The sequence below is a fragment of the Catharus ustulatus genome, chromosome 1 (genome assembly GCF_009819885.2).
Source record: "Catharus ustulatus isolate bCatUst1 chromosome 1, bCatUst1.pri.v2, whole genome shotgun sequence".
In the NCBI taxonomy this organism is placed as follows: domain Eukaryota; kingdom Metazoa; phylum Chordata; class Aves; order Passeriformes; family Turdidae; genus Catharus; species Catharus ustulatus.
In genome coordinates, this window is record NC_046221.1 from 41,878,605 (window position 1) to 41,904,140 (window position 25,536).

Below are 25,536 nucleotides of genomic sequence, written 5' to 3' on the forward strand. Positions count from 1 at the left end.
GCTGACATGTTTTCTGACACAGAAGTGTTGCTTCTTTTTAAACTATCAGTGTTTCTGGAGGAATTGAAGCAGTTGTAAGGAAAAATAGGAAAAACAATTGTTCCCAGTGGCTTTCATGGAGAACTCTTCCCCAGTTCCTGGGAGGGACAGTCTGAAAAAAATTATTTTCAACAATTTAATACACAATTAGTGGGGACCAAGATTAGAATTCCAAGTAGGAGTTGGCTTACTGGTGCAAAATGAGAAAGAATACTTAATTGTTGCATGTGAGAGTGAGGATATCCTTAGAAAGAGAGATTACTGTTGTTTCTGGTGGAAATGACATTATTCCTTTGCCTGTGTTGAGATGGCTTTTTTTCCTGTAGCGTTTGAAGTGGAAGAGACACTGCCCTAAGGACTAAAACTGTAATACCCATTAGTTGCACTGAAACTGAAGTCAAGATACACGTGGGCTGAAGGGTTAAGAATTGAGTAGCTAAGATGGTAGAAGGGCTCAAGTGCTTTCTGAGGTTTTACTGAAGTGCTGCCAACTGACTTGAAACCTCTCATCTGAACAAACACTTGAACTGAAAATATTTCTGTATTTTCCCAGAGAAGTATTTCATTAATCGTCAATAACTCTTGGGGTTACATACAACCACCTTCACAGGTGTTAGCAAATAGCTTGAAATCTGAGAAGAAATTATTAAAATAAAAAAGTAATGTAGAATTTTATATATTAAAAAAAATCCTGCTTATTCCCTTGTTATTCTCAGAATAAAATTGAAATATACCAAATTCCTTGGGTTTTGAACAAAGAGTTAGGTGTAATTTTGATTGTCATCAGAACTCCTGACTGAATTGTCAAAGTATGAAGATTATGTCACATTAAGTATGTCACATTAAGTAAACATTTCCCAGTATACCTGTTATATTCCTTCTCTTTCTTTTTGAGGCAATGTAATATTTTGTGAGATGGACAACTGCCCATGCTGGTGGATGTGTAATTATATATAGAATTACATTAAATCATTATATATATGAATTACATATAAGGTGAATAATACTCAATTTTCCTGTTGGTTATAGTTACTTTATATGGGGCAAATTTTGGTTAAATCACTTTCGCAAAACAGGCCTTATATTCTGATCATAATTTTGCTCCTTGGCAGATGATTATATTTCTTTCTGGGACAATGGCAAGTTCTGTATTTCCATCAGTTCCAAATTGTTGTCTGTTCAGTGCCCCATGGGTTAGCTCTGTTCACAATCTGAAATGTGCACACCTGGACATTCTGAGGCTTCAGGAGTGAGCAAGTTCAATTTGACCATACTGACATGAGCCAGGTGCTGTGCAGAGAAGGGCTTGACCCTGCCTGTGGATGGGCAGGAGCACCTAGACAGGCTCAGGCCAGACCAGAGGCAAGGGACAGGTTCTTCACAGGACCTGGGGAGTGACATTTCCAGTAAAATAGTTTTCAGCCTTTGGCAGTGTCTGACTTCCTTATCCCAATTACATGTAAATGCAAGGAGTATTTGGTAACTGTTAACAGCCTGAAGATTTTTCTAATTTCCCATGCTTCTGGTCTATTTGCTGTCTTCTAGCAATGCTTATTTATGCTTGCTGAGAAAAAACAATATTTTGGTAGGTTTAAACCTGTTGCCTGAATTGGAAGTTAGGTATTTTTGATGTCTTGCAGTGGTCTGACTGCTGTTTAAATGGGCAGAGGATGTGTTTTCACACAGCACAGAGAACTGTTTTGTTCTTTTTCACAAATAAAAAGTAGGATTTCTTCTGGTAACTGTGTAATTGTGAGCTGTCTCTGCTCTTTCTAACCAGCTTTAGTAGGTGGGGATGAATCCCAGAGCCTTGGATTGTACCTTAGGAGATTTAATAAAATATTTCACTAGAATAATAGCAGGATCATTTATTTTTAGCACAGTGTAGCTAGTGCATTTTATTTTGAGATACTATTTATAGGCTGCTCAATTTTTTTTTTCTGTGAGACAGATTGAATTTATACTCATTACTCTTTAGCCATTATTAAAGTTTGTTTTGTATAATCTTAGCTATAAGCTTATAATCAGCTAAAAGAAACAATAAATTTCTATAGCTTCTGAAGTTTCAAATTATTGTTGTTTTGGCTAGTGGCTATCTACTGTGAAATCACTTCAAGGTTTGGTATGATCCTTAGGTTTGGCAAATACAGCTTTTTTTTTTTTTTTTTGAAAAGAGATTGTTTGGAAAGTGGTTAGAAGGTTGACTATACAGAAATATAGCTTGCATGAAATTTGTGATTAAACAACATCAATTAATGTCTTCAGGAAAGATGAAAACTGCGTTACTCTTGGTGGTCCATTTAAATGATCATTTCTGAGCAAAGCCTTCTTTACAAAATTTCTTAGGGACCAGAGAAATGGGGGTAGTAGAGGAACATGAAATACTCCCTCTGAGAAGAACTATTACTTGAACAGCTACCTAGGAGGAAAGATGGAAATGATGTGTTCATAGGTGGTCAAGTTTCTGTGAATTTATTGGTTTAAACAGTGGAAGGGGGAGATGGGGATTTACATCACTCAACTTCTCCAAAATTGAAGCTAAAGGTTTTAGATACAGATCAAAAAGAAACACAAGTTCTCAATTCTGCCATATTACTAAGTGTGTTAAAGAGAATACTTTTTCCAAGGAAAACTTTCTACAATATAGATATATTGTCCTTAAATTGGAGCAATCTATGCATGAGGCAGGAGCCAGTCACTGTCAATTAACTGGTTTGTACTTTCCTGCTGCTGTGCAAGGCAGCCAGCAGGAATTTAGCAAGATCTGGCTACTCAGCATCTGACCTTGCCTTGCATGAGGCAGCTTGTAGGATTTCATTTCAGACTCCAGCTCCTTCTATCTCAGTGCTTATAAGTGGGTTGGGAGAAAGGGGGTTTGAAGACCAGTGATCATGAGTTGGGAAATCAGGCAAGGATCTGATAGCAGAACAGAGAAGGATGTAGGAAAGCCAAGTTTCTCTTTTATGGGATCTAAGCATGTTGAGGTCTCCTTAAATTTATGGTCATACTTGGCCTCTTAAAATAGTTGTGTACATGTGCAAAAAAAAAAAAAAGGTCTCCTTATATCGAGGTGGAGTTTGGAAATTCTATTTTACTTAATTTTGAAACAGCTCTTCTGGTTTTGATGGAGTAGCTCTGTACTAATACATCTGAGTTCAGAATTTGACCCCAGCAGTATAATGAAATGGTCTTCCTGTTGAAGCATGGCATCACCACCTGGTGATTTCTGGCTTTTGGTGAGAAGGAAATTGGGCCAACACTGTGCCTGCAGTCAGAGGGATGCTAGTCTGACTGACCCAATATTGACACAGTCTTTTCAAGTTCAGCTTCTGTGTTACCTGGAAATCTTTGGAAAGTTTTCAGCCTTTGCTTCCTGTTAGAAATCCTTGGGGTAGCTGTTATGTGCCATCTTAAGGGATAAGAAAACAAATCTAACTTCCAGTCTTACCTTTGCCTATGTTTCACAAAAGCTGTGGCCTTCATCCCAAAGAAAGGCACACATGCAGAGTCATTATTCCCTCACTTGAAAGATGAACTACATATTACTGCCTGATGGAACTTTTATTTTTCCTCCTTAATTTTTCAGTTCACATGCACATCTTGTGTTTTGATCAGTCTGACAAGTTGAAATGCAACCTGAATGGTAGTGTTTATTTCAGATTTGAATAGAACAGAGTACTTACGTAAATATTCCTGTATTATGCACATATTCAAACCTTTTACTTGACTCAGGTGCTTATTGCTTGTATAACCTTTCTGCCATTACAAGGGCCTGGTAATTTCATATATTCCTTTTCTACATGGTTCAGGTAATCCTCCATTGCTGCAAAAATGTCAACATTTATCAGTGAGAGAGACTGGGGGAAAAGTAACTTAAAATGCAAACAGAAAGGGGCTTTCTGTGGAAACAGTTGTGGTTGTAGCATTATACCTGCCCAGTGGTCCAATTACCTCATCAATGAGTGAAATACACTCTGAGAAAAATAGTGGAGATTAATATACACAGCCAGTGTCTAAAGATCAATATAGACTTGGATCCATCTCAGATTTATTAGAAGTGTGGATGGTTCTATGGATGTAAAAAGAATTTGAGAGAGAGAGAGAGAAATGTATCTATAGTTTTAAAACTGATAAGCAAATGTGATCCTCAAGAGACAATTCAAAATGGGTTAATTTTCTAAAAGTGCCAAGATGCCAAATGTTAAAGATTCGGTGTCTTTGGGGGATTTCTAATTGAACATTTCTCCATAATGGAGGAAGAACCAAAAATAGTCAATTTTTATGTCCTAGTACAGTTCTTAGTCCCAAGAGCTTCCACATTAGATATATTATGATGTCAAGAAATAAATGAGAACTATCAGCTGAGGGTAAAGTAAAACAGACCACAAAATCTCACAATAGGGCTGTGTATTTTTGCTGCACATATAACCGTGATATGGAAAAGAGAATCTAGAAACAGTTGCCACCCTGACTAAGGTATTCCATCCATATTCTGAGATAAACAGACATGAAAATGCTTCAGAGGCTGAGGCTAATAATACAGTTCTATTATGCTCTACCTTTAACACTCTGCATTGCTTTTTACTTAGTTCAGCATAACGAAAGCACCAGCAAACAGTATGTGTTTGCTGTCCAGTGTGAAAACACAGCTGACACTTTAGTCAGACACCTTACAAAGGAAAAATAGCCCTGAAGGCTTAGCAAAAATCTCAGAAGATGTCACTGCTAATTTACACAAAGCAAAACAGTAACAAAATGTCTTCCTCAGGGAAGATGTCCCAGCATTGTCCCAGGAAAACAGCAGAGAATCTGTTGTCTTTGAAAAACAGATGCTATGCAGGGAACATGAAAGACAACTGGGAAGGCTGACCATACTGAAGGATTATGCAACCATACATTGCTGCAATATGGAGTCAAATGCACTTAAATTTTCTGACTAATAAGGGAAGCTTTACAGTGCACAGGAAAGTCATGGAAAGGGATAAGAAGCATCCTTTTCTTCCTTGGTAATTCTGTGCATCAGGCAGAGCAGACTATTCCACTGTTTGCACTGAGAAGAAGGACAGCAAGGGCAGTCCAGTCACAGAAGATTACTGATTTGTGCAGGGTTGCAAAAATAATGGCAAGTCTGAAATTGAGCTGGAATTTGTGTGGCTTGAATTCATCTCTAGTTTCAGTCAACAGGGACTGTGCCCTTCTCAGCATCATTCAGTGGCTAAGCCTGCAATGATTCCAAGTTGGTATTATTTTTCTCTCCCCGTCATTTTGGGATTTTGCAACCATGGTTCTGTTTTGTGCTAATGTTCATTAACCCCCCTCTTGGATAATATGAGCTCTCAAAAGGTGAAGCTTGTTACACATTTAGACAGATCCTAACTATTGATTAACACACTTGTGTACTCGAGGAAGTCTGTCACACTGCAAGCATACTGCAGGCTGCATAATCTACTTTCTGACTGAGTGACCCCTTCATCCTCTGCCTTTGCTATTTACCAGACATCTTAATTTTCTGTTAAGGTAAGACTGATGACTGCCTTTAAACCTGAGAGAGTCTAGGATCCTGCAATAAAGCCAGCATGAAGAAATAGGAAAATCTGGTACCTTTTCCCTTTCCAGCACTTAGGGTTTTCAGTTCGACATAGATTATTATTGACTCAAAACCTCTGCAGATCTGTCTCTTTCCAAGCCAGCTCCTTGCCAGCATCTCCATTTGAACCATTAAACATTGGCTCTGTATTTCTTCTTGATCACTATCATGTTAGCTAGGAGAATTAAACATCTTTCTCAATTCAGTTAGAAAAATGGTTTCTTCAAAACAGCCCCTGGAAAATTTTGCCTAAGACTGTCTTTCCTCTCTTTTCTAAGTAGGAAAATGTCTATCTTATCTGGCACAAAATACACCCAAGTTCTTTTATCTGGATTAAAGTGAAGTTAGTTTACAGATGAAGTAACATCTTTCCATTCAGGTGAACTATACATTTTTTCAAGTTTACCAAAGCTAAATTACTTTGGTAAGTAACTGAGAGTAATTACGAGTTTTAACCTGTAGTCTCTCTAATTTCTTGATCTCAAGGCTGTTTTGGAGACCTGGTCTTGATGCACTTGCAGAAAATGTGAAGTCAAAGGACTATGATAGCTGTAACTGCATAGACAAAGGCTTGCCCAGTACAAGACAAATGGCACCACTGTTCGGGCTGGTGTTGACTATTACGGTGTGTATTCGAGCAGTTAGACCACAGCTGACCTCACTGAAATGTTAAGCTCCATTTTCTCTAATTGGTGTGCAGGAAAGAGGTGACCTAAATCAAAAGCAAATTTTAGTCAGTTCTATCTGGTCAGTGTCCAGAATGTACGATGCATATTCACTGAAACAGGCAGAGTTTCTGGAGCTCTTTGCTGCGCAGCCTAGATACCTTTCTGCCATAATGTGGCCTCAAAAGTGCAAGGCAAAAAGTGAGCCTTGGGCTTCTGATGTCTGAATACAAGTGTTTCTCCTTAACATCATACAATACATGAAAGGAAGCATCAGGAAGGAAATATACCCTGTAGCATCATTCTCAAGGGAAGGTATACTTCCACAAAATGAAAATAAATGAGTTGGTATTATGATAGTCTAATACTGTGATGTTATGTACAACAGATGCATTTTTCTGCTAAGGGTTTAATCCCTTCAGGCCCATTAAGCAAGGGGAAAAGTTTAGAAGGGATGCTGTTAAAAGAAGACATTAATGCACCTTTAAAAGAAAGTAGTTGGAGCACAAATCCCAGGAGAAATACAGTACAAAATAGTGAATGAAATATTTATACTTTCCACTGAAGTTGAGTTTATGCACTTGAGGGAGAAGCCCTGATGAGATGGTCTTCCCCTTTGTTCTGTATCTATTTTTCCAATTGCTCAGACACTGCTGTTGGTTTCACAGTCACTCTGAGGTTGATTAGATTAGAAATCATAGGCCTGTCTACTCAGCATGGCCAATGACACACAGGAAGTTTAGAATGCATTCTAAGCATGTAGTTTGGGTAAAGGAGATTTCTTTTTGTTTGCTTCCAGACATAAATTGGTTCTTCAGGATTTAGTGTGATTGGATCAACTTTTTGTCTTATTCTGAACAAAGCAATTTAATATATGATCTAAAGCTTGTATATGTTCATGTGAAATCTCGCTTAAGGGCTAAATATGATTCAAAGTTCACTGACTTATCCAAGGCCTGTGACTCTCACATTTATATACCATTGCTTTCAGTTGTATTTGTTCACCATGAAGCAAAACTGCATAATAAAAAAACTGTGAAAGTTTTAAGGGGGAGATTCTTCAAAACAGATGGAGGAGGAAAGTGCCTGGCTGGCAAGTGAGTTGGACTCTGTGCTTTCTAGAACCCTTTCTTTCTTCTTGGACCTTGACATTGGGATTTCTTGTACAGGATCATTGTCCTTTTAAAAAAAATTATTTATGGTTACTCAAAGAACAGTTTTTATTTTCAAATAGCTTCTGAAAGAAGAGCAAATACAATTTAATGCCTTGTATTCTGCAGAAGGGGTCTCGTGTTTTGTCTACATGGCTCATTTCTTTCTAGAAGGTCTTTTCCAAATGCTGCCTTCCTATTCAGTCTCATTTAAATTACCTACTGCCATTCATCTACCTACAATCCTCAATGCAACTACGTCAGTTGCCCAAGTACAAAAAGTGAAGAAAAGGTGGTGGCGTGTTGTTTGATTTTGGTATTAGTTTATTTTTAGGTTGGTTGGCTGGTTGGGGGTTTTGTTTATGTGGTTATTTTAATTTCCTTTTTTTTTTTCCAGTTTTTTTTTTTGGTTGGCTGAGTTTTTTTAAACTTTAATGTACTGCAATTTGTAAATATGTCATTTGATATAAAGGGCAAAATGACCTTGCCATTGTCTCTCTTGTGTTTCTGCTGCCTGAACTTCTTTTCAGCTCACAGATCTAATACCTTCATCTGCCTTTTCCATAGCTTTTCATTCAAATATACAGATCTCTTGGGCATTCACATTAGCTTTTACATACAGAAAATTTAATACTTTTGTGATTTTTTTGTTTGTTTGTTGGTTGGGTTTTTTTAGTTTTTTTTTTTTTTCTTAGAAATACCCTTTTTCAATTTTTTTAAATTTCTTTCAATAAAGAGATTTTTTAGAATTTTAGATAAATCTGAAGGTGCAAAGCGTATTTCAAAATCTCTGAAATTAATACACATCTAAACAACTTGTCCTCAAATACTTTTCCAGTAGCAGTAGCAATCTTTGTGAATGCTATTTCTCAAGTACAGATAAGTACGTAAGAATAAGCTGGGATGGACATTAGAGAAGATAATTTGCACAGAAAGTCCTAAAATTGTGGAGTAGTTTTGGAAGATGATTGGAGTCTACTGAATAACATTTTTATTTGCAGTGTCAAATCAAGAGCATATGTAAGAGTGAAAACCATTCCTTGAGAACCGTCAAATCTAATGTTTCTCAGTTTTGCTGCATTAATGAGTAATCGATACATAAGGAAAGGAAATGTTGTAATTTCCCCTTGAAAAGATCTTCTACTCAGTATTTCAATAATATTTAATTCTTAGGAAGCCTTTTGCTTCCTCAGAATATGTTAAAGATGTGAACTTATTCAATTCATCCCTGTTAATTTTCCCAGCACTTCACTAAGAGTGGCAGTTCTACACTCCTATTTCTGTCCAGGAGGGAGGATAGGGCGGGTTGCTTAGGCTGCTTCATTAACTTTTTTGTGGACAGGAAAAAGGGGCACAGTTGGATCCCATTTTAGAACTAAGGATTTCCTGATTTTCAGTCTTCTGTTTACACAACTGCATTGTGCTGCTCTGACTTGAGCTTAAGGGACTGAGGTGTGGTAGATGTAATCAAGATATCCAAGCTTGCCTATCTCCAGTAGGCACACTGGAGCTTTGCTAGCTGTTACCTTGTGCTTCCTGAAAATAATTTGGTGTTGTCCAAATGGATCTCCTAGTCATGAATCCATTGCCTACTTGGTAATTCAGAACACTGGATTTTCCCTGTAATTTTAAATCCAAATGCCATGAAACTAAAAGGTACTTTGAGACATTTGCCAGTGATGTATTGTAAAGAGAAGGTAGCTTTTTTTTGTTGTTGGTTTTTTTTTTGTTTACATCTCAGAACTTTTTCTTTTCTGGTATTAAGGATGCTTTTTCAGGGTGGAACACAGGGAATTTATTGTGTAACACCTGCTAACAAAAGTGGAACTTGATTAATTTCCCACTCATGGTGCTGAGACTGTTCCCCTTTGTTGTCATTTTCTCAGGGTTATTACTCATTACCCTTATTCATTCTTCTTTGATAGAGGTAAATAGCTTTTAATTCCCCCTGCCCCCAAACCTTCTTAAAGTTTCCTTTGACAGCTTGTTGTAATTATGCCCCTCATTGAAGACACATTCATTATTCTCTGTTGCCCTGAACAAGATTATTTAAGGCTCATTTTGGATTTACTCTGTGCATGTGTCTTGAATGTATTTCCCTGAAAAATAGAAAATAGCAATATAAGGGCAGTGTGAGATGCTGGTAAATGTGTTACTGATCACAGCTTGTACAGTTGGAGTGAACATGAGCAATGTCCTTGTCATTATATGACAAAAAATGAAAAAAAGAGAAAAGGAAAAAAGCCAAAAGGATACAAGCAAGAAACTACTAAAACCTTCTATACAACCTGTTACTGACTAATTGTTACATGCAGTTTACTGTTGAGCTATCACTGTATCCTCAACTTTAATAAAATATGAGCCAATATTAGGGGCCATTTTTTTGCTGTATCAGGAATCTTCTTTTGGAAGGTATCCAATGGCATTTTGAATGTTATTCATAATGTTATGATACTGCAATGTGACAATTAGTACATCCTCACTTTTCTCACTTCATGTCCCCAGACATAACTCGCCAGAATTTACAAGTTCTTGGGAGCGTCAAGATTCTTGATTTGCCACAGCCTTATTGTTACTGGGACATCTCAGTGCTGAGGCATTTAACAAATAGCTCAGGCCATTCCTGAGAAGCACTGCTTCTTAATTTCATATCTTCTTTCCTTTCCCTTGGAAAAGGATGCTGCTTGGTCAGGCTTCTGTTCCTAACTGCTAAAGCTGTTAATTCTTTGACAGATCAGGCAGCAGGAGTAGTTCCAGAAACATACCTTTGCCCTTAAATGAACTTGAATTCGCTTAGGTAACTGCAATGCACAATTACTCCCATCCAGGAAAAAATAATTAAAAACCCCCTGTAACTATCAAACTATCACGTTAGTTATGAACTTGCTTTTATAGGTTGTATGTAGGTGATCACATTTCAATTATTAGCTCTTGTAGAACCTGCAGTCACAGGTTTTTTAGCTGCATTGCACCTTGATGCTTTTTATTTGGAGAAATCAGGTCTCTTTTGCTTGTGTCCCTGATTTTGTCTTATTTCCTGCTTCCTTTTACATTAGGAATTGCAGGTTTTTTTTGGCATTCCAACAATCTTAGACTATTTTTTAGTAGTCTGATTCATTAAGGTATTGGCATTTCTAGTTATTTGAAAACAGTAACATGATGCAAGGAATGCTGAAGAGATTTAAGGGCAACAGTAATTACTTTACAGACTACTAGTTCTTGGCTTATCATCAACAGTATCTTTCGTTATATTTTCATAATATTACATTCTTTGGTTTGTGGCAAACATATTCCTGATGGGGTGACTTGGACTCTGTGTTGGCTGTAAATTATCCATAGAGAAATGACTGCATATGCATATCTTTTTAACTGGATATATTAAGTTAAATTTTAAAAAAAAAGGAAAAAAAGAGAGGGTTTTTTAATTACCCATCCCAAGTAAGGCATGTCTACCTTGGAAAGCAGGTAGTTGTATTTTTACAAAGTCATAGGCAGTAGGTGGAGATGATAGAAACAGATTTAAAAACTTTTCTATCATAATTTACTTTTTCCTGATACCTTAAGCTTCATCTAAGTTTCATCGAACAACTGCAAAGACACATGTTGGAGGAGATAATTCTTTTTGAAAAGGAAGTGGCAGAATAAGGATCCACAAACAACACTGTGAGCACTATGGCACTATGGTGGTGTAACGCTGATGCAGTTTGTGTTTGCTGGCTAGTCCCAGGGTCCGTGGTGCATTGCATTTCCTGCCCACCTGATGCAGACCTTCTGTGAGCAGTAGTTTTTTACCTGGCCTTTCTGGATATCTGTAACAGAGACTGCCAGAGCACAAAAAAACTCCCTGAAACAGTAAATACGTACCTTGCACAATAAATTTACATGCTGGCTAGCAGATTTGGCAGATCTGCCTTTGCTCTAGGACCACCCTTCCTGTAGAAATTTACTTGTGAATTGTGTAGCTATGTGTATTGTGTGTGGGGAGACATGTAACTTCCAGATGTACAAATGAATCTGTGATTTATAGTGCGGTCTATGTGAATAATCACAACTGTTGTCCATGCACACAGATTTTTAGAGGATGTTTCCAAGAATTTTGAACAAAAATGACACAGAGCCAGTACATATTTCAAAGATATCATCATGTATACATGTGTCTCTCCTTGCTTCCTATAGTCTGAGTTCCTATAAATAGGAAGAGTCCCAGTCTGAGAAAGAAAATGATAAATAGTGCAAATAATACAGACTTTTTTTTAATCATAATTGCCTGCATGTGCCAAATCTAAATATGCACACAGATGCCACTGAAATAGATGGCTCCGAACCAGTCTCATGCCTTTAGCCTAGAAAACACTTTTCCATTTCCCAAGAGAATATGAAATCCCTCACTGAGTATGAGAGATTGTACCTTAAAAATTATTTGAAGTTATTATATTTATAGCCTGTTTATGAGGCTCATTACTATGTACATGAACACATAAATGAAATTAGCCTCACAAGAGGCATTTATCCAAGGACACACAGGATGTCTGCAGCAAAGCCAGGAACCAGGAGATACCTTCCAAGTTTAGTCCAGTATCTTAACCACACTGCTATTTTTGTCTACTTGTGTCCTACCGTACTCCATTAGTGACCAGAAATCTTCACGAGGAGACCTCTACTCTTTCTTTACAAAGAAGATCATGTGTGGCTTGTGTGCTCCTCCCCGTTATATTAAGATATCTCAACAAGAATATGCACTTGTGTGATCAGTCAAGATCATTACTTCTAAATGACTGAAGTAGCAAAAGAAAACACAAGGCATATGTAAAGTAAGATATTACAGATCTTTTTTTTTTTTAAGAATATCTCATGCTTCTGCTATAAAGAAATATCCTATTCAGAGAAATCCATTACCCAATTTCATATGGAGGGGATAATCTACTGTGGATGTTAATCCTTTGGAGTCTATTTTAGCTCTCTATTTCATAAAATTATTGCTTCATTCTCTGATAATTTTACAATTCAGTATCATTAATTTTATATATAGAAAAGGATTGATGGAACTACTTATTGTTAAGATTTCCCATCCTTTCCCATTAGGAATCTTTCTTTTCACTTGCTTTAAGAGTAGGATCAAGTTTACTGAGCAAGAAGACTGAGATTAGCATTCAGGTCTGGGGCTTGGAGCAGCACCTGCCTGCCAAGGTCTCTCTGCTGCCAGGATATACATGAGGCTTGCTGCTGCAGTTTGGTGGGCTGATCCCATAGGGGAGAACAGGAAGGTTTTGTTGCCACTGGTCATTCCGTGTTTGTGGCTGACGACTGGCAGAAGCTCGAGTTTTGAGCAGAACTGTGCCATATGATACACAGTATTCTGAAAATGGAGGCCCTTCCTTAAAATATGCACTAAAATCCAGCATTGACTTTTTGGTTAATTTTGTATGTGCCTCTGCTGCCTACCTGTTAACTAGGGATGAACACAGTTCTCCATCTCCTCAGGCATTAGGAAGATAAATTTACATGTGTTACAAAGCACACTGTCACTACAGTGAAAAAAAACCTGCTTGAGAGTCTGTGCAAACATTAATAATTCTGTCTTCAGAGCAGAATTTGAATGCTGTACAGGAAATATGGTATGGCATTAAAAAGTGATGAGAAAATAAATATGAAATATTTTGTTCTATGGCTAGCAGTGCCCATTCAACACTAAGAACAAGGCAAGGGGCCTCCCATTAGAATTAGATGCAATTCTGCAGATTTTTTTCTAATGAGGAGACTCAAGGATGTAGTTAAGGTGGAATAAGCAGTCTTAATTCCAGTGCTCCAGGAATTCTAGCTGCTCACTTTGCAGCTTGTCTTTTAATATACTTTCAGTTGTGTTATCTAAAGTGACTAAGGTGGAAATTTAGAAGCTCCATCAGGCTAATGTAGGAACCCTTGTATCATATTCCAGAAATCCCAGGCTTGGTATGACACCTCCTCCCTGGCCAAAAGGTGCTGGTATTCGTGCTGGCAGACGTGCAGCAACCACCAGCTCCAAGGAGGAGGCCAGAGCTGGGGACTGAGTACTGAAGGTATTCCAGAGCCACATACAAGCAGAGCCACAGGCACTGCAGGGCTCCTAGGGGGGCTGGAGTGACCGGCAGGGTGTGCAGGTTGCAAAGCCCACTGCTGGAAGTGGGTTCTAATAGCTGGTTCAGGAAATAGTTGTGATACTTAAAAGAGTTCTGCTGAACCAGGTCCAACTTCTTCCAGACAGTCCGGTGGGACCTGTGTGCCATGGCACCCTGTCATCTACCAGCCTACTTGGATCATGGGTTACATGTGTGTGTAAGCATTTGTATACAGGGACATCCATAATTTCAGTTCAGAGATGGTTCTTTTCAATGCAGCGTGTTGGAAATTAGAGTATCTGTTTTCATTCATCTTTGCACGAGTTATATAATTAAGTATCCATACAGCACCTGATTGGGTTTTTTCTTTTTTTTTTTGTCTTGCTGGTTAGTGCTGTTACAAGACTAGTTCTTGAATTAGGTGTTACTGTGCTTCCTACACACAAGGAGGCAGCAACTAAATTATTGCATAAAATAGATATATAAATGAGGTGAAGTTCATATATTGCTCTTTGTGATGCTCAAGAACAAGTGAATGATTTGCTGTGAGAGTGAGAACATAGGATCCATCACCTTCCTCTTATAACCAAGAACTTAATAATAGAAAAGACCAATTCAGAGATGCATGCAGAGAGGGTCTTTCATTTGCCCTATCATTCTCCACTACTGTTACCTCCTACTTGATCTCTCACTTTACACCTAAGACATGTTTCTCTTGCTGTTTGAAAAGTGCTGACTAGAGACTGACTCTTATCTAATATTATTTAGTGTTAACTCCCTTTTTCCACTCAGACTGCAATGACTGCTTCAGGGTCATGCGGCTGGAAATGAGAATGTGTGCTCCACAGGTAGTCAGCTCACTGAGCTGGCCCCCCAAAGTGTCTGTTCTTTACTACAAACAGGTTTTTTTTTTTCTTTTATTGCAAACAGAAATCTCAGCTGCCAAGAGAACCACTTGCATATAAGCATGCAGGCAGTGTAGCGGTGGCTGCTGTACAGTACACATTAGGATTCTAGTCTGATTAATGCAGATGTTCAGGGACTTGCAGTGGCTTTAAGGTGACCCAGAGTTGCTTGAGTGACAAGGATTTGGGACAGTTCTACGGGACATTTATTATTATTATTGTTACAATACTCTGGAAAGGAGAGCTAAGAGCTTGCTAAAAGCTGACATTTGCAGGTAAAATATGTAATGCCTGAAGAAATGCAAAACAGCCCTTATTAATATTGGCTTTTCCTAACAGTAAACTTGAACTATGATGATAGTCTGTAAGCATGCAATGCCTCTTTCCAGTTAAAAAATATTCTTAGTACCATGTCTAAGCAGGAGTCCAGCAGTGAAGGACAGCACATAAAACTAAGGTAAATCGGCACAGTGTCAGATGGAAAGGAATGAAGGAAATGGTTGATGCCTTGCTCTCAGCCACAACCCTAACTGAATAAAGTATTTAATTGTGTCTCGAAACCTTGTTAACTTGGCTTCCATTTGTTAGAACAATGGGAGAAGCAAACTGCAGAATCAGAATTTTTACAAAACTGTCCTAAAAACAGAGGCTTTAAAAAAGATGAACCAAGCCCAAGAGGTTTTAGCATGCTCCCAGGTGTTGAGATAGGAATTATGAATGTGCAGAGAGGCAACAAACAAATGCATTCCTCACCATCTCCTGGCTGTTCCTTGGTGAGATAATAATTTGCCTCTTCTCATGCTCAGTATAAAAATTTGTTTGAAAGGTATCAAGGAAATATGAAGACTGCAGATGGTGTTCTCAGATTGTTATATATCATTACACAGGCAAAAACAATGTTTAAAAAGCATTAAGGTTGCAAAATCAAGCGCTCAAAAGGTATAAAATTACACGGTAATGGTTGTCTATGCTGTTATAATGGGCTTCTCTGTGAACACTCGTTATCATTCCATTATTCGTTATAATTCTCCCATTACTCATTAACCTTAAATGTGGGATCATATGGAATTTTCCCACTTGTTCTTTTAATTTAATTTACATGTGAAAAAGGTTTCAGCTTTAAAAAATAAAGGAACTTGAAAATGCCATTCCATGGTATATTGACAAATGGATTGTCAGCAAGGTTGAAATTTTTCTATTCATCACAGAGACATGGAGAGTCTGGCAGCATTAGGTTTTAACAGTCTCTGTGGACCAGTGCTAGAAGGGGTTGGATCACTTTGCAGCTGGGTGTAGATGATTTTTGTTGACAATGGAGGAGTGGTCTATGTCAGGAGCCAGGATGCAGAAAGAAAAGGGCTGTCCTCTTTTTTTCCTTGTATGTCTCTGTGCCCTTCTGTGCTCACCCATTTTGGCTCTTCTCATGTCCTGCCTAGCCCTCCTAATCAATTTGGATTGTCTTAACTACCTGGTTGCCATAACTACTGCTTTTTCATTCTCAATTTTAGTTGAGTGTTAATCTCAGGTCCCATTTTCTACAGGTATTTCAAGATCCCTATTTCATTCTTCTTCACCTCAGACTATAACACTTACTCACCCTGGGGTCCTTTCATAACACCAGTGCCTTGATGTATTGCCTTCACTCCCCCTGTAACCAAGGCACATCCCTCTTTTAGTCCCCAGCCTCTTCTTGTGCTCCCTCCTCCACATCTCCTCATCTCAGTGACTGATGGCCAGCACCCCAAAAGCCCAGCAGAGACAGTGCAATACCTCACAGTACTCCTAGAGTTATGTGCCAGCATCTTCTGCCATGCCTGCTATCCCTGCCTCCTGCTCTGTACAGCTCCTGCTCCTGGGAGGAAGGTGCCATTCCATGTCCATCTGCAGAGGTCTAAGGAAGCTGGTAGGGAACTGTGCCTTTTCAAGTGTTTCTCATGTGGCCAGACCTGGGAAGTTTTCACGAGAAAGGTAGAAGGTGCATCCCTAGCAGAATGAGTCACCCATTTGCGAAAATTTCTGGTCCTTCTTCCACAAGGAACCTTGCCTTCCTTCAGGCTCTTTCCAGCCAATATCCAAGGAGAAGAATCTGGATGAGCTTGGCTATTTTTGCCTTCATTTGGCACCACCTTTTTCCAACACAGGTAAAAAAATTGTATTTTTCTTGAGAAACAGGAAAAGGACAAATGGCTTGACTGAAATTTCTCACCATGAACTCGAAGGAAGGATGTGATCCACAGGATGGAAATATTTGTCTGCAGTGCTAGAGATCTGAAAAACCAGTGTTTCACTCCTATGAATGTTTAAGATCATGGGAAATGTCAAGCCCCCATAGTGACAGAACACTCCTGGCCCTTCTCATAAAACATTCAAGTAATTGACTAGCACAAAGCATCTATTGCTAAAATACAATTTCCCAATTAAATGAAATACAGTTATTTGTTTTTTGGTTTTTTTTCTCCTATAAGCTCTTCACAGTACAGAAATATCTACCTTTGCTTGGTGGGAATGTACCAAATGGCCAAAGTGCAAATTATCTGCAAGCTGAATTTGTGTCAGTATTTCATCTGAAAAACTATATCAAAAGATTAATATTTAACTCCTACTCACTTTCAGTGGTTTCTGCTTGTAATTCTTACCCTGCTGTATGAGGTGAGAATTTTTTGGCAAAGATTGCTCTTAAGGTTTTAAGCTGATATATATTTTGCTGCCATAGAATCTTGAAAAGGTAAGCATGGTGATGTCTGGGGTGTACATCTTGTAGTTGAAAGAAGGGAACCTGTGTACATCTGTACTTAGCAGAAATGTCTTTAAAGCTCTTTATTGAAAAGAAGTCAGTAAGAGGTGAGATTAATTGGATCCTCAGTTTGTGAGACCCAATTCCTCCTCTGTTAATGAACTTAATATTCTCACCTTCTACTTTATTTTAACTCTGTCCACAACTCTGCCAAGGTGTCTGACATGAATATAGATATTTACGGCACACTGTGTTCTCTCTTCCCATCTAGTAGGATGAATTTTCAAGTTTAAAAAAATAGCGCAGTGGTATCTTTTTCCCTGCGTGAATATTTTTGTTCTACATTCAAAGAACTACAATATAAGTAAGAAAGTGGAGCCTAAAGCATCTGTGGCTGAGGAATGGGGGCAACAAAAAAATAATGGAGAGAAAATTCGAAAAAAAGAAAGTGCTTGTGCTGGCAAGACAGGCAGTTAGGCAGGGACAGAAATAAAGAGGAAACAAAACAGATGAAGGATTACAGAGTAAAAACTGTTTGGGAATAGGATGTTGGGAGCGGTAAATAGGCTAGAACAATAGGGATGAACATTTGCTGAATGTGAATAGAAATCACTATAAAGTTTCCACCATCTCCTAATAAAAATACAGTAGCCTTGAGTCGTTGTGCTTTATTAAAAACTCCAGCTGGAATACATAAAAGAAGGCAGAAAAATTATTCTCAAGACAGATAACTTTCAGATGAAGGAGATTTGATGAGATTTTTTTGAAGGCAAAAAATATTTGACGAACAAGACAGAAGAAAAGATGCACAAAGGAGGCGAGGAAGCAAAAGAAAAAAGAAATTGTAGAGGAAAAAGAGGGAAGATTTGAGCTATAATTAGCATTTATCTGTTTGCAGGAAATAAATGATCTCTTACTCAAAGAATTTTTCTGGTACAGGAAAGTGTCAGTCCTAACCCTGTTTTTGTTAGATGTCAGGTATTACCCTCCCTTTTGTTCTGGCAAGTGTACAAGTACAGGATTAGGAGGTTAAACATTTCTACAGTGTGCTCTGTTCAGAATGGGCTTGGTACTGTTTGGTGGACAATGAGCTATACTGCAGCTGACAAAATACAGGCTTCCTGAACCAAATATATTCAGTTCAATACATTTTCTTTGGTTATGATGGACAGTAATCTAGTGTGACATAAGGTTTCATTTTGCACGGCAGGCTGCATTGGTTCTGTGGTAAATGGAAGCTGTCCATTACAAAAAAAATGCCATTATTCCTATAAAAGAGTGAACTGATTTGAAAAACGTAGAATTGGTTCAAGTCTGCAGCTTACCTTCACATGGAACTTTTTACCCAACTCCCAGTACTGTACTGCTCAATTTGCTATGCATTCTCTTCCTATCTTGGTGAGACAGAATTTGAGAGCCAGAAATTCCCCCTCTGTTGGGAATCGTTACACACAATCTTTTGATTCCATATTTAGTGGACACTTATAATTTTTCTTGTAATGCTTTCAGGGAAGCTTTATATGTTGATAAGAAGGCACTAGCAGTCCTAGTACGTGTTTTTATGTGCTTTCCAGTTCAGTTCCCGGTTGTGTTTAGGTGAGAAGGAAAAGAATAGCATTTTGTTATGGCTGAAGATTACAGTTCCTCCCAACCTGTGATTTTTCTTTATTTATAAAATACTTTGGACTGAATAGACTCAGAATTACTGTAGGGCTTACTGGCACAAGCTAAAGTGCAGATTGCTTTTCCCAGTCATGAATTTCAGTTAAAAACAAACAACTGATGAACACATTCCTCTAGAGACTGATTTAAATAGGGGTATTTCATTTGTATATTTCCTAAAAAATATTCTCCTGCATGTGTAGAGATAAAAGAGAGTTTTTGCTTAAGATATTTTTGAAAATATGTTAGAGATTTTTTTTTTAGACTTTGATTTTTCCTTTTTCAGGGGGAGTAAGCAGGAAAATATTGCAGTTGGGTCAAGGCAGAATTTTGATGGAAAAATTAAAATAAAAAATCAAATTTGACCTAAACTGAAAGAAATTGGTAATGTTTTGAGATTTCATCAAAACCATAACATTTCCACAAGATGTAATGAAAAATTATTTCTACAAACACTTTTGAATGAAGTTTTGGACAAAATTGCAAGGGTAGTGCCATAATTGTACTACGTTTTAGAAGAGGGTCTACTAGGATATGAAATAGAAATTATTAGCAAAGGCTCCTTCAGGCCTTATTTACAGCCAGCATTAGATAAAGTGTTACTTAGTGGGCAAATAAGCCTGCCAGATAGGAAAGAGACAAAAAGAAATGTCTTGGCATGCTGGGGAGGATATAAGTATGGAGCAAGCAGAATCTATTATATTTGATAGCGATGGAATGTTGCCTGAAATGACCCTCCATTCTTGCCTATTGTTAACTTTTTCTCATGTTAAAAAAAAAAAAAAAAAGGCCACAGCCAGTGAATTATTCTATAATAGTAGCCCTCTGGATGGTAGAACAACAAACTGTTTACATACATTATTACAGATTTCTGCTGTGTTGTTTTGGTGCCCAACCAAAATTGAGGGTCCCCTGTGGTACTGTAAAAACATAGAGATTTTTCTCACCATAAAGAGCTCCAGTTGACACTCATGAGACAGACAGGAGGGAGCAGCAGAAGTGGTATGCCCAAGGTCATGGTGTAGGTCAGCAGCAGCACCAGCAGGAAAACAGGACCCAGAGGTCTGGGTTTGTGTAAATAAGGGCATTTACCAGCATAATCACTCCCAGGGAAGAATGCCCATATGAGGCATTACGTGGGTATAACTATAGCTGTCGAGGATGCTGGTGCAATTACATCAGTAAACTTTCCCAGGCAGAAGAGCTCCTGCTCATGGACTCTTTAAGCACAAAATCCCATTGCAAGGAGACCTTCTGCCAAAGAATGTTGTTGGAAATCTAGCGAGAGGAAGGAAAGAAAAAAACAAAACAAAACAGTCCTCACTTCAATTAGAGGAAAAGATAATTCCTTTCAAGTTGAGAGGCTCAACTCCTGCTGGCCTTTGTTCTTAAGCTTACCCTTGCTGTAATTTCACAGAGTAACTTGAATAATGCCAGTTTGTTCTGTGATTACCCTCAGCTGGAGCACAAAATTAATATCTCACTAAGTAATTCAGTACATGATGGGTGAACATTTAGTCAAACATGCCCTAAAAAGCTAGGATTTTCAATGTTTGCTGGAACTCCTTCAGTGACAATTAATTGCCTGTGTTCGTATATGTTTATGAGCCTCAGTAAACAGGCAGCATATTTACGTCTCCCCATTACCTTCAGAAATAAACTTCCTGAAGAGAAAAAAACTCATGTTCCCTGATTACAATCTGATTTTAAGTAAACAAGGGGTGGGGAAAGTGAACTAGTAAGCAGGACTTTGGAGGGAGGAAGGTGGGAGGTGAAGAATTTTCTCTCTCTGGAACCATACCACATCTAATGCTGTCAGTATTAAATTAATATGCCGCAAGAGAGAATGGCCATAGCTAGTCCTCTTAGTGTTTGGGGGTTTGTTTACCTTTTTTTATCCTAAGAGTTTAGACTCAAGACCAGATGCAATATTTACTAACTTGTGATGTGGAGCTGCTATAGAAAATTCCACCTTTGAAAGGCATGTCTTCTAACACGTGCACAATCTTGGCATTTTTTGAAAGCCCTAAACTATTGATGTGTGATCCTATGATATGCTACAGCAAATGTCTCGCTCCCGTCTCTTCACATTGCTCCCACTGCCATTGCACTGCTTTCTCTCCACATGAATCCCTTCCAGAACTGAAAGTGCCAATCTTTTGCCCCATTGGTCCTATTTGCTGTGGCTTTTACCATGCAATGAAGGTTTGTGGGGCGAGAGGAATCCCTCATATTTTTGTCACAACTGGGACATTGCCATTGACTGGTCATGTTACTTTATCCTCTTCTGAATGGCAGGATGAATTAACTCTTGCAAAGTGTTCAGAGATATGTAGGAAACAGACTGTAGACAAAAGACTATTTTTTACTTTGGTTGTATCCATTAACATCTTCAGAAAGAAGACATAAATGCATAATTTCAGTCTGTCTGTACAACTGACTGCTAGTTTCACTGAGTTGTGCTTGTAAGGGATTATATCAGGTGGAAAACACAAACAATTTATGGAATGTTCATTGTTGTTCACTTTTCATCTAAAATTTTTCACTCTGGTGCTGTCCAAAGATTTTCTTCAGACTGGGCATTAAGGCAAAAGCAGAGTAATGGAAACCCTTGAGTCATAATGTAAAGACAGAAGATGATAAAGTGAAAAATAATGAAGTAGGATGATAGATGGCAATTCTTTGCTGTTGTCCAAAATCTTAACCATTAACTCTTTCAGATTTACTTTAGGCCATCTGTAAGTCTGCCTAACTCTAGACTTTGTGCTGTTGTGCTGATTAGTGCTGAAGGTTGGAGAGCAAACCTGCTAGGTTTCTTCATGCAGGCAAGGAAGGGATAGGTGTGTGTGGGAAAAGCCACCTCTGGTGGTCTCTTATGAAAGGAAAGCACCTGAATACAGTGGCATCCCCCAACTCAGAGAGGTTCTGTTAATCCCAGACACCTTAATGCTGTCATTGTTAAGCTAAGTATTTTGATCCTCTGTGTCTTTTCACCTTCTCCGTGGCTATCACATGCTTTACTGACGGATATAGGATATGTCCCTCCTTAGAAACTTGGTTAGCTCCCCTTAGGTAAATCAACTTGATAAATGATCCATTAAATAATAAAATTTTGTGTTCCTCAATATAGTTTTAAGGTATCTGGACTGAATGAACTGACAGATCTAAAAATAAAATCAGTGCTCTTCTTGTAATCCATTGTAAACAAGCTGTCAAGCATCACTGTGGTCTCCTTTGTAATAGCTTTAATGAGTAAATAGAATAAAAGTAGAGAGATGGTAAAAATGTAAACCAAATAGAATAGGTTTTTTTTCTTTAACCTATTACATTGCTTTAGGTGATGATATTTCTATTCCTCTAGTCCTGACTTAGAAAATTTTGACATAATTTTGCCTGAAGTTATATCTTCTAGAATATATATTGCTGCTTTTCAAGAGCAAGAAGCTAGAAAATGTTTTAATTGCTCCCTGACCCTGATACCTATGAATTTAGAAGGTTTTAATAGGCTAGCTAAGAATATTTTTTAAAAAAAGTGTATGTAGAAATGTATTTTATCAAATAAAACCCCCTGAATTTTCTACTAAGTATCTGCTTTTTTTCTTTTAACTCAGATTTTGTGAATGAAGAAATCTGCATTCTGTGACACGTAAAAATACATCCAAACATATGTAGATTTTCTGTACTTCAGGCTGCCAGGAAAATGAGTCTGAGTGATTGTTTTGGTTTTTTTCCCCTTCTGTCAGTTAACTCCACGTATCTTATCCACAGCTTTGGTTGTTGCTGGGTTAATATCCTTTGGTGCCTATCTTTGAATGTACTTGGCTGTCACATTTACAGAGGATGCGTTCCCATTTATTTAATTTCATTTCTAAACTTCCCATTGAAGAGATCCTTTCTGCTCACCTGGCTCTTGAATCTGCCCTCAGGTCAGTGACACCAGTGGCAGCAGTGCCTTTGTAGTTGCACTGGGATCTGGCTCGTCCCCTGGGTTCCTGAACCTGGGACTGGCTGGGGCTTGATAATGAGCCCTCCCATAGGAAGGAAAAAAAGTTGTGAAGTTTGCTCACTGTTGCTCACTGGGATCGAACAGCTTGTCTTTTCTTTTGAGGAACATTTATACTTAACACTCGGTAGGGAAACTGCTATTTCAGTTTGCAAGTGGATTCAGTTATTCAAATGCACAGGCCAGAAAATGAAGGGGATTCTATTTAAACAGTGTGCTCCCAAGTCACAGATGATCTTTTTGATGTCTGTATTTTGCAAATGGAAATTTTCCATTTTCCAGCTCTAGCATTTGTTCAGAGGCTGTATGCTATCTAAATCTGCTTTTGTGGCTGCTCATTTGCATTTTTGCTATGCTATATTGCCTCCTGTCTTCTCCCCTTGGCCCCCCACTCTTTTATATTGAATTCCTATTTTTGCTGCCTCCACTCTGTCTTGCATCTCTGAAGACTCAGTCATGCAAGATGCTGAGCACTCAGAGCAAAAAGCAGAGACTGCTCAGCACCTGGTCCGGATTACAGGTGAAAAGAGAAATCCAAAGTATCTGCATATTGAAGACTTTTGCTGAGAGAGAACAGATGAAAGGTGGAGCTGTTCCCCACTCAGATAATAGTCCCATTTCTCCTGTAGCTTCCCACCTTTTCTCAGCTGCTAGAACTGTTGGAGATACTAGCCAGTGCATCTGATGGGGAAGTGTGTGGAAATCCTGGGCTGAAATTTTTTGGTGTGATTTGAAATACTCACAGTAGTAAGATGATGTAGTCAAAACAGCCCTTTCTGGATTTAAAATAATGACCATGGAAAACCTTGAATGTTCATGCAGCTTTCTTGGTCAGAATGCACAGTTTTCTACATCCTTTAGTATTTATCTTTTATTTCATAATAGGTTCTTTCACATAGGTTCTTTCTTTTCCCAAATCTGGTTACATCCATGTCTACAAGCAACCCACTTAGTAAGAAAAACTGCGTTAATATCCTGAGGGAAAATTGAGAAGGTGAGGAGAGAAGCACAACAACTTAATTCTGGCAGTTGAAAGAACAATCTGAAAGTTGTCTCGGCTCAAAGTATCACGTACCGTCAAGTAATCACCATTCACTTCTGCAGATCCCAACCCTCAAACAGTCTATTTCACCCTCAGGGAAAGCCGGGTGGGGGGAGAAGAAAGTGTAAGCAAGAGTATCATGCACTACAACGAGAGGCAGTGTATTTAAAGCTAAGCCGTAATCCAAACCGTGGGGCTGGGAGGCGGGGATTGCAAGCTTCTCCTCCCATTCCTATCATTTTTCTAAATTCACTTCTGAGAAGATGAATGAGAAAGAGGAACCCTCGGAAGAGGGACCACATGGTCCTGGCCAGCTTGGAATGATAATACTAGTGATAGGGAATGAAAATACTCAATAGTTCACCCAACCAGACTTTTCTTCTGAGTCTGTTGGAAACTGGGGCAATGGTAGTGCTCCACAGGACTCATCCAGGTGCGCAAGAACCTGCTGAATGCCTGTAAGAGTGCTCTGGGAACAGAACACTCATTTTGCAAAAGTTTTCCTCCTGCCACGGGAGGCAAATACCTGTGTGAGCCTGGCATGGTGCTCCCACTGTCTGCCTGATACCTAGTTACCAATGATTATGAATGCCTGGCAATAAAATCACAATGTATAGGCAGTATTTTGAGCGTGTGTATGGCTTCTCACATTGCCCTCTTGGACCGGCCATGGGCAGTTGTGGGAATCCATAACAAACCCCTCTGCTTATGAGAACAGCAAACTGCCAGAGTAAAGCGTGATATTTCCATGTTCCTGTCATGTGCAAGCACGTGCCCACAAACCAAAACACAGCTGGCAAGTCTAATTTTAGCTCTACCAGCCTTGAGAAGTGCCCCTTTAAAGAAATTCTTTTTATAATTCCTTTTTTTTTTTTTTTTGAAGCAATTTGGTTGATAATACAGCAGCTGACAATCCCACTGCCATACTATGGATGATTTAAATAAAAACAAAAAAGAAACTGCTGCCGCACATTTTTTTCCCCAAAAATTTATAAATAGGCAAAACCACTGTAGAAAGGCCCAGGAATCTGATGACATGTTAAAGAAATAAGTTACTGTAAAAAAGAGAGAAACGCTAGGATTTGTGTACAAGAGGAAACACTTTGTTATTCACGCACTTTTTTTCCCCTGATGATTTGCAGCCCCGTTGTAAGACAGACTCTTCGTTCGAGTCTTTCGGAGGATAAATATTTGGGATGGCGGTGCTGACACAGGTCCTGCACGCCTGGGATCCGTGGCAGGTGTGAGGCTCTGGGCCGGACGCGGGGGCCACACCTGGCCCTCACCTGGGCCCGGGCGGCGGCAGCTGCTGCGTGCGGGGGAGCTCGGCCGGGGGAAATGAGCCGCGGGTAACTTTTGTGGCACCGAGGTTTTTTCACACGTCTGGGGCAAGGCACCCGCACGTCAGGCCGGCCGAATTTCCTCTTTACCCTCTTCCTCCATTTTGTTCCAACTTTAAATAAACCAAATCTTACATAAGCGGTCTAACAAAGTATGTATTTAATATGTCTGGCCCGGGGTCGCCTCTCCGCGAAGTGCCGGATGACGGTGCGGAGTAGTTTTTTGAAGGGGGGAGGACGCTGGCGACTTCCCCGCTCGGCGATCAGGCTCCGTGACCTTCCCCCTCCCGTTTGTTAAAATATATATACATAA

At 38.9% G+C, this 25,536-nt stretch overlaps 1 protein-coding gene across 8 annotated transcripts in view; it reads left to right on the forward strand.

The window, feature by feature from the left end:
* Nucleotides 1-25,536, forward strand: part of RBMS3 (RNA binding motif single stranded interacting protein 3) — a 721,470-nt gene that overhangs the window by 245,824 nt on the left and 450,110 nt on the right. The gene's annotated exons all lie outside the window — the stretch shown is intronic.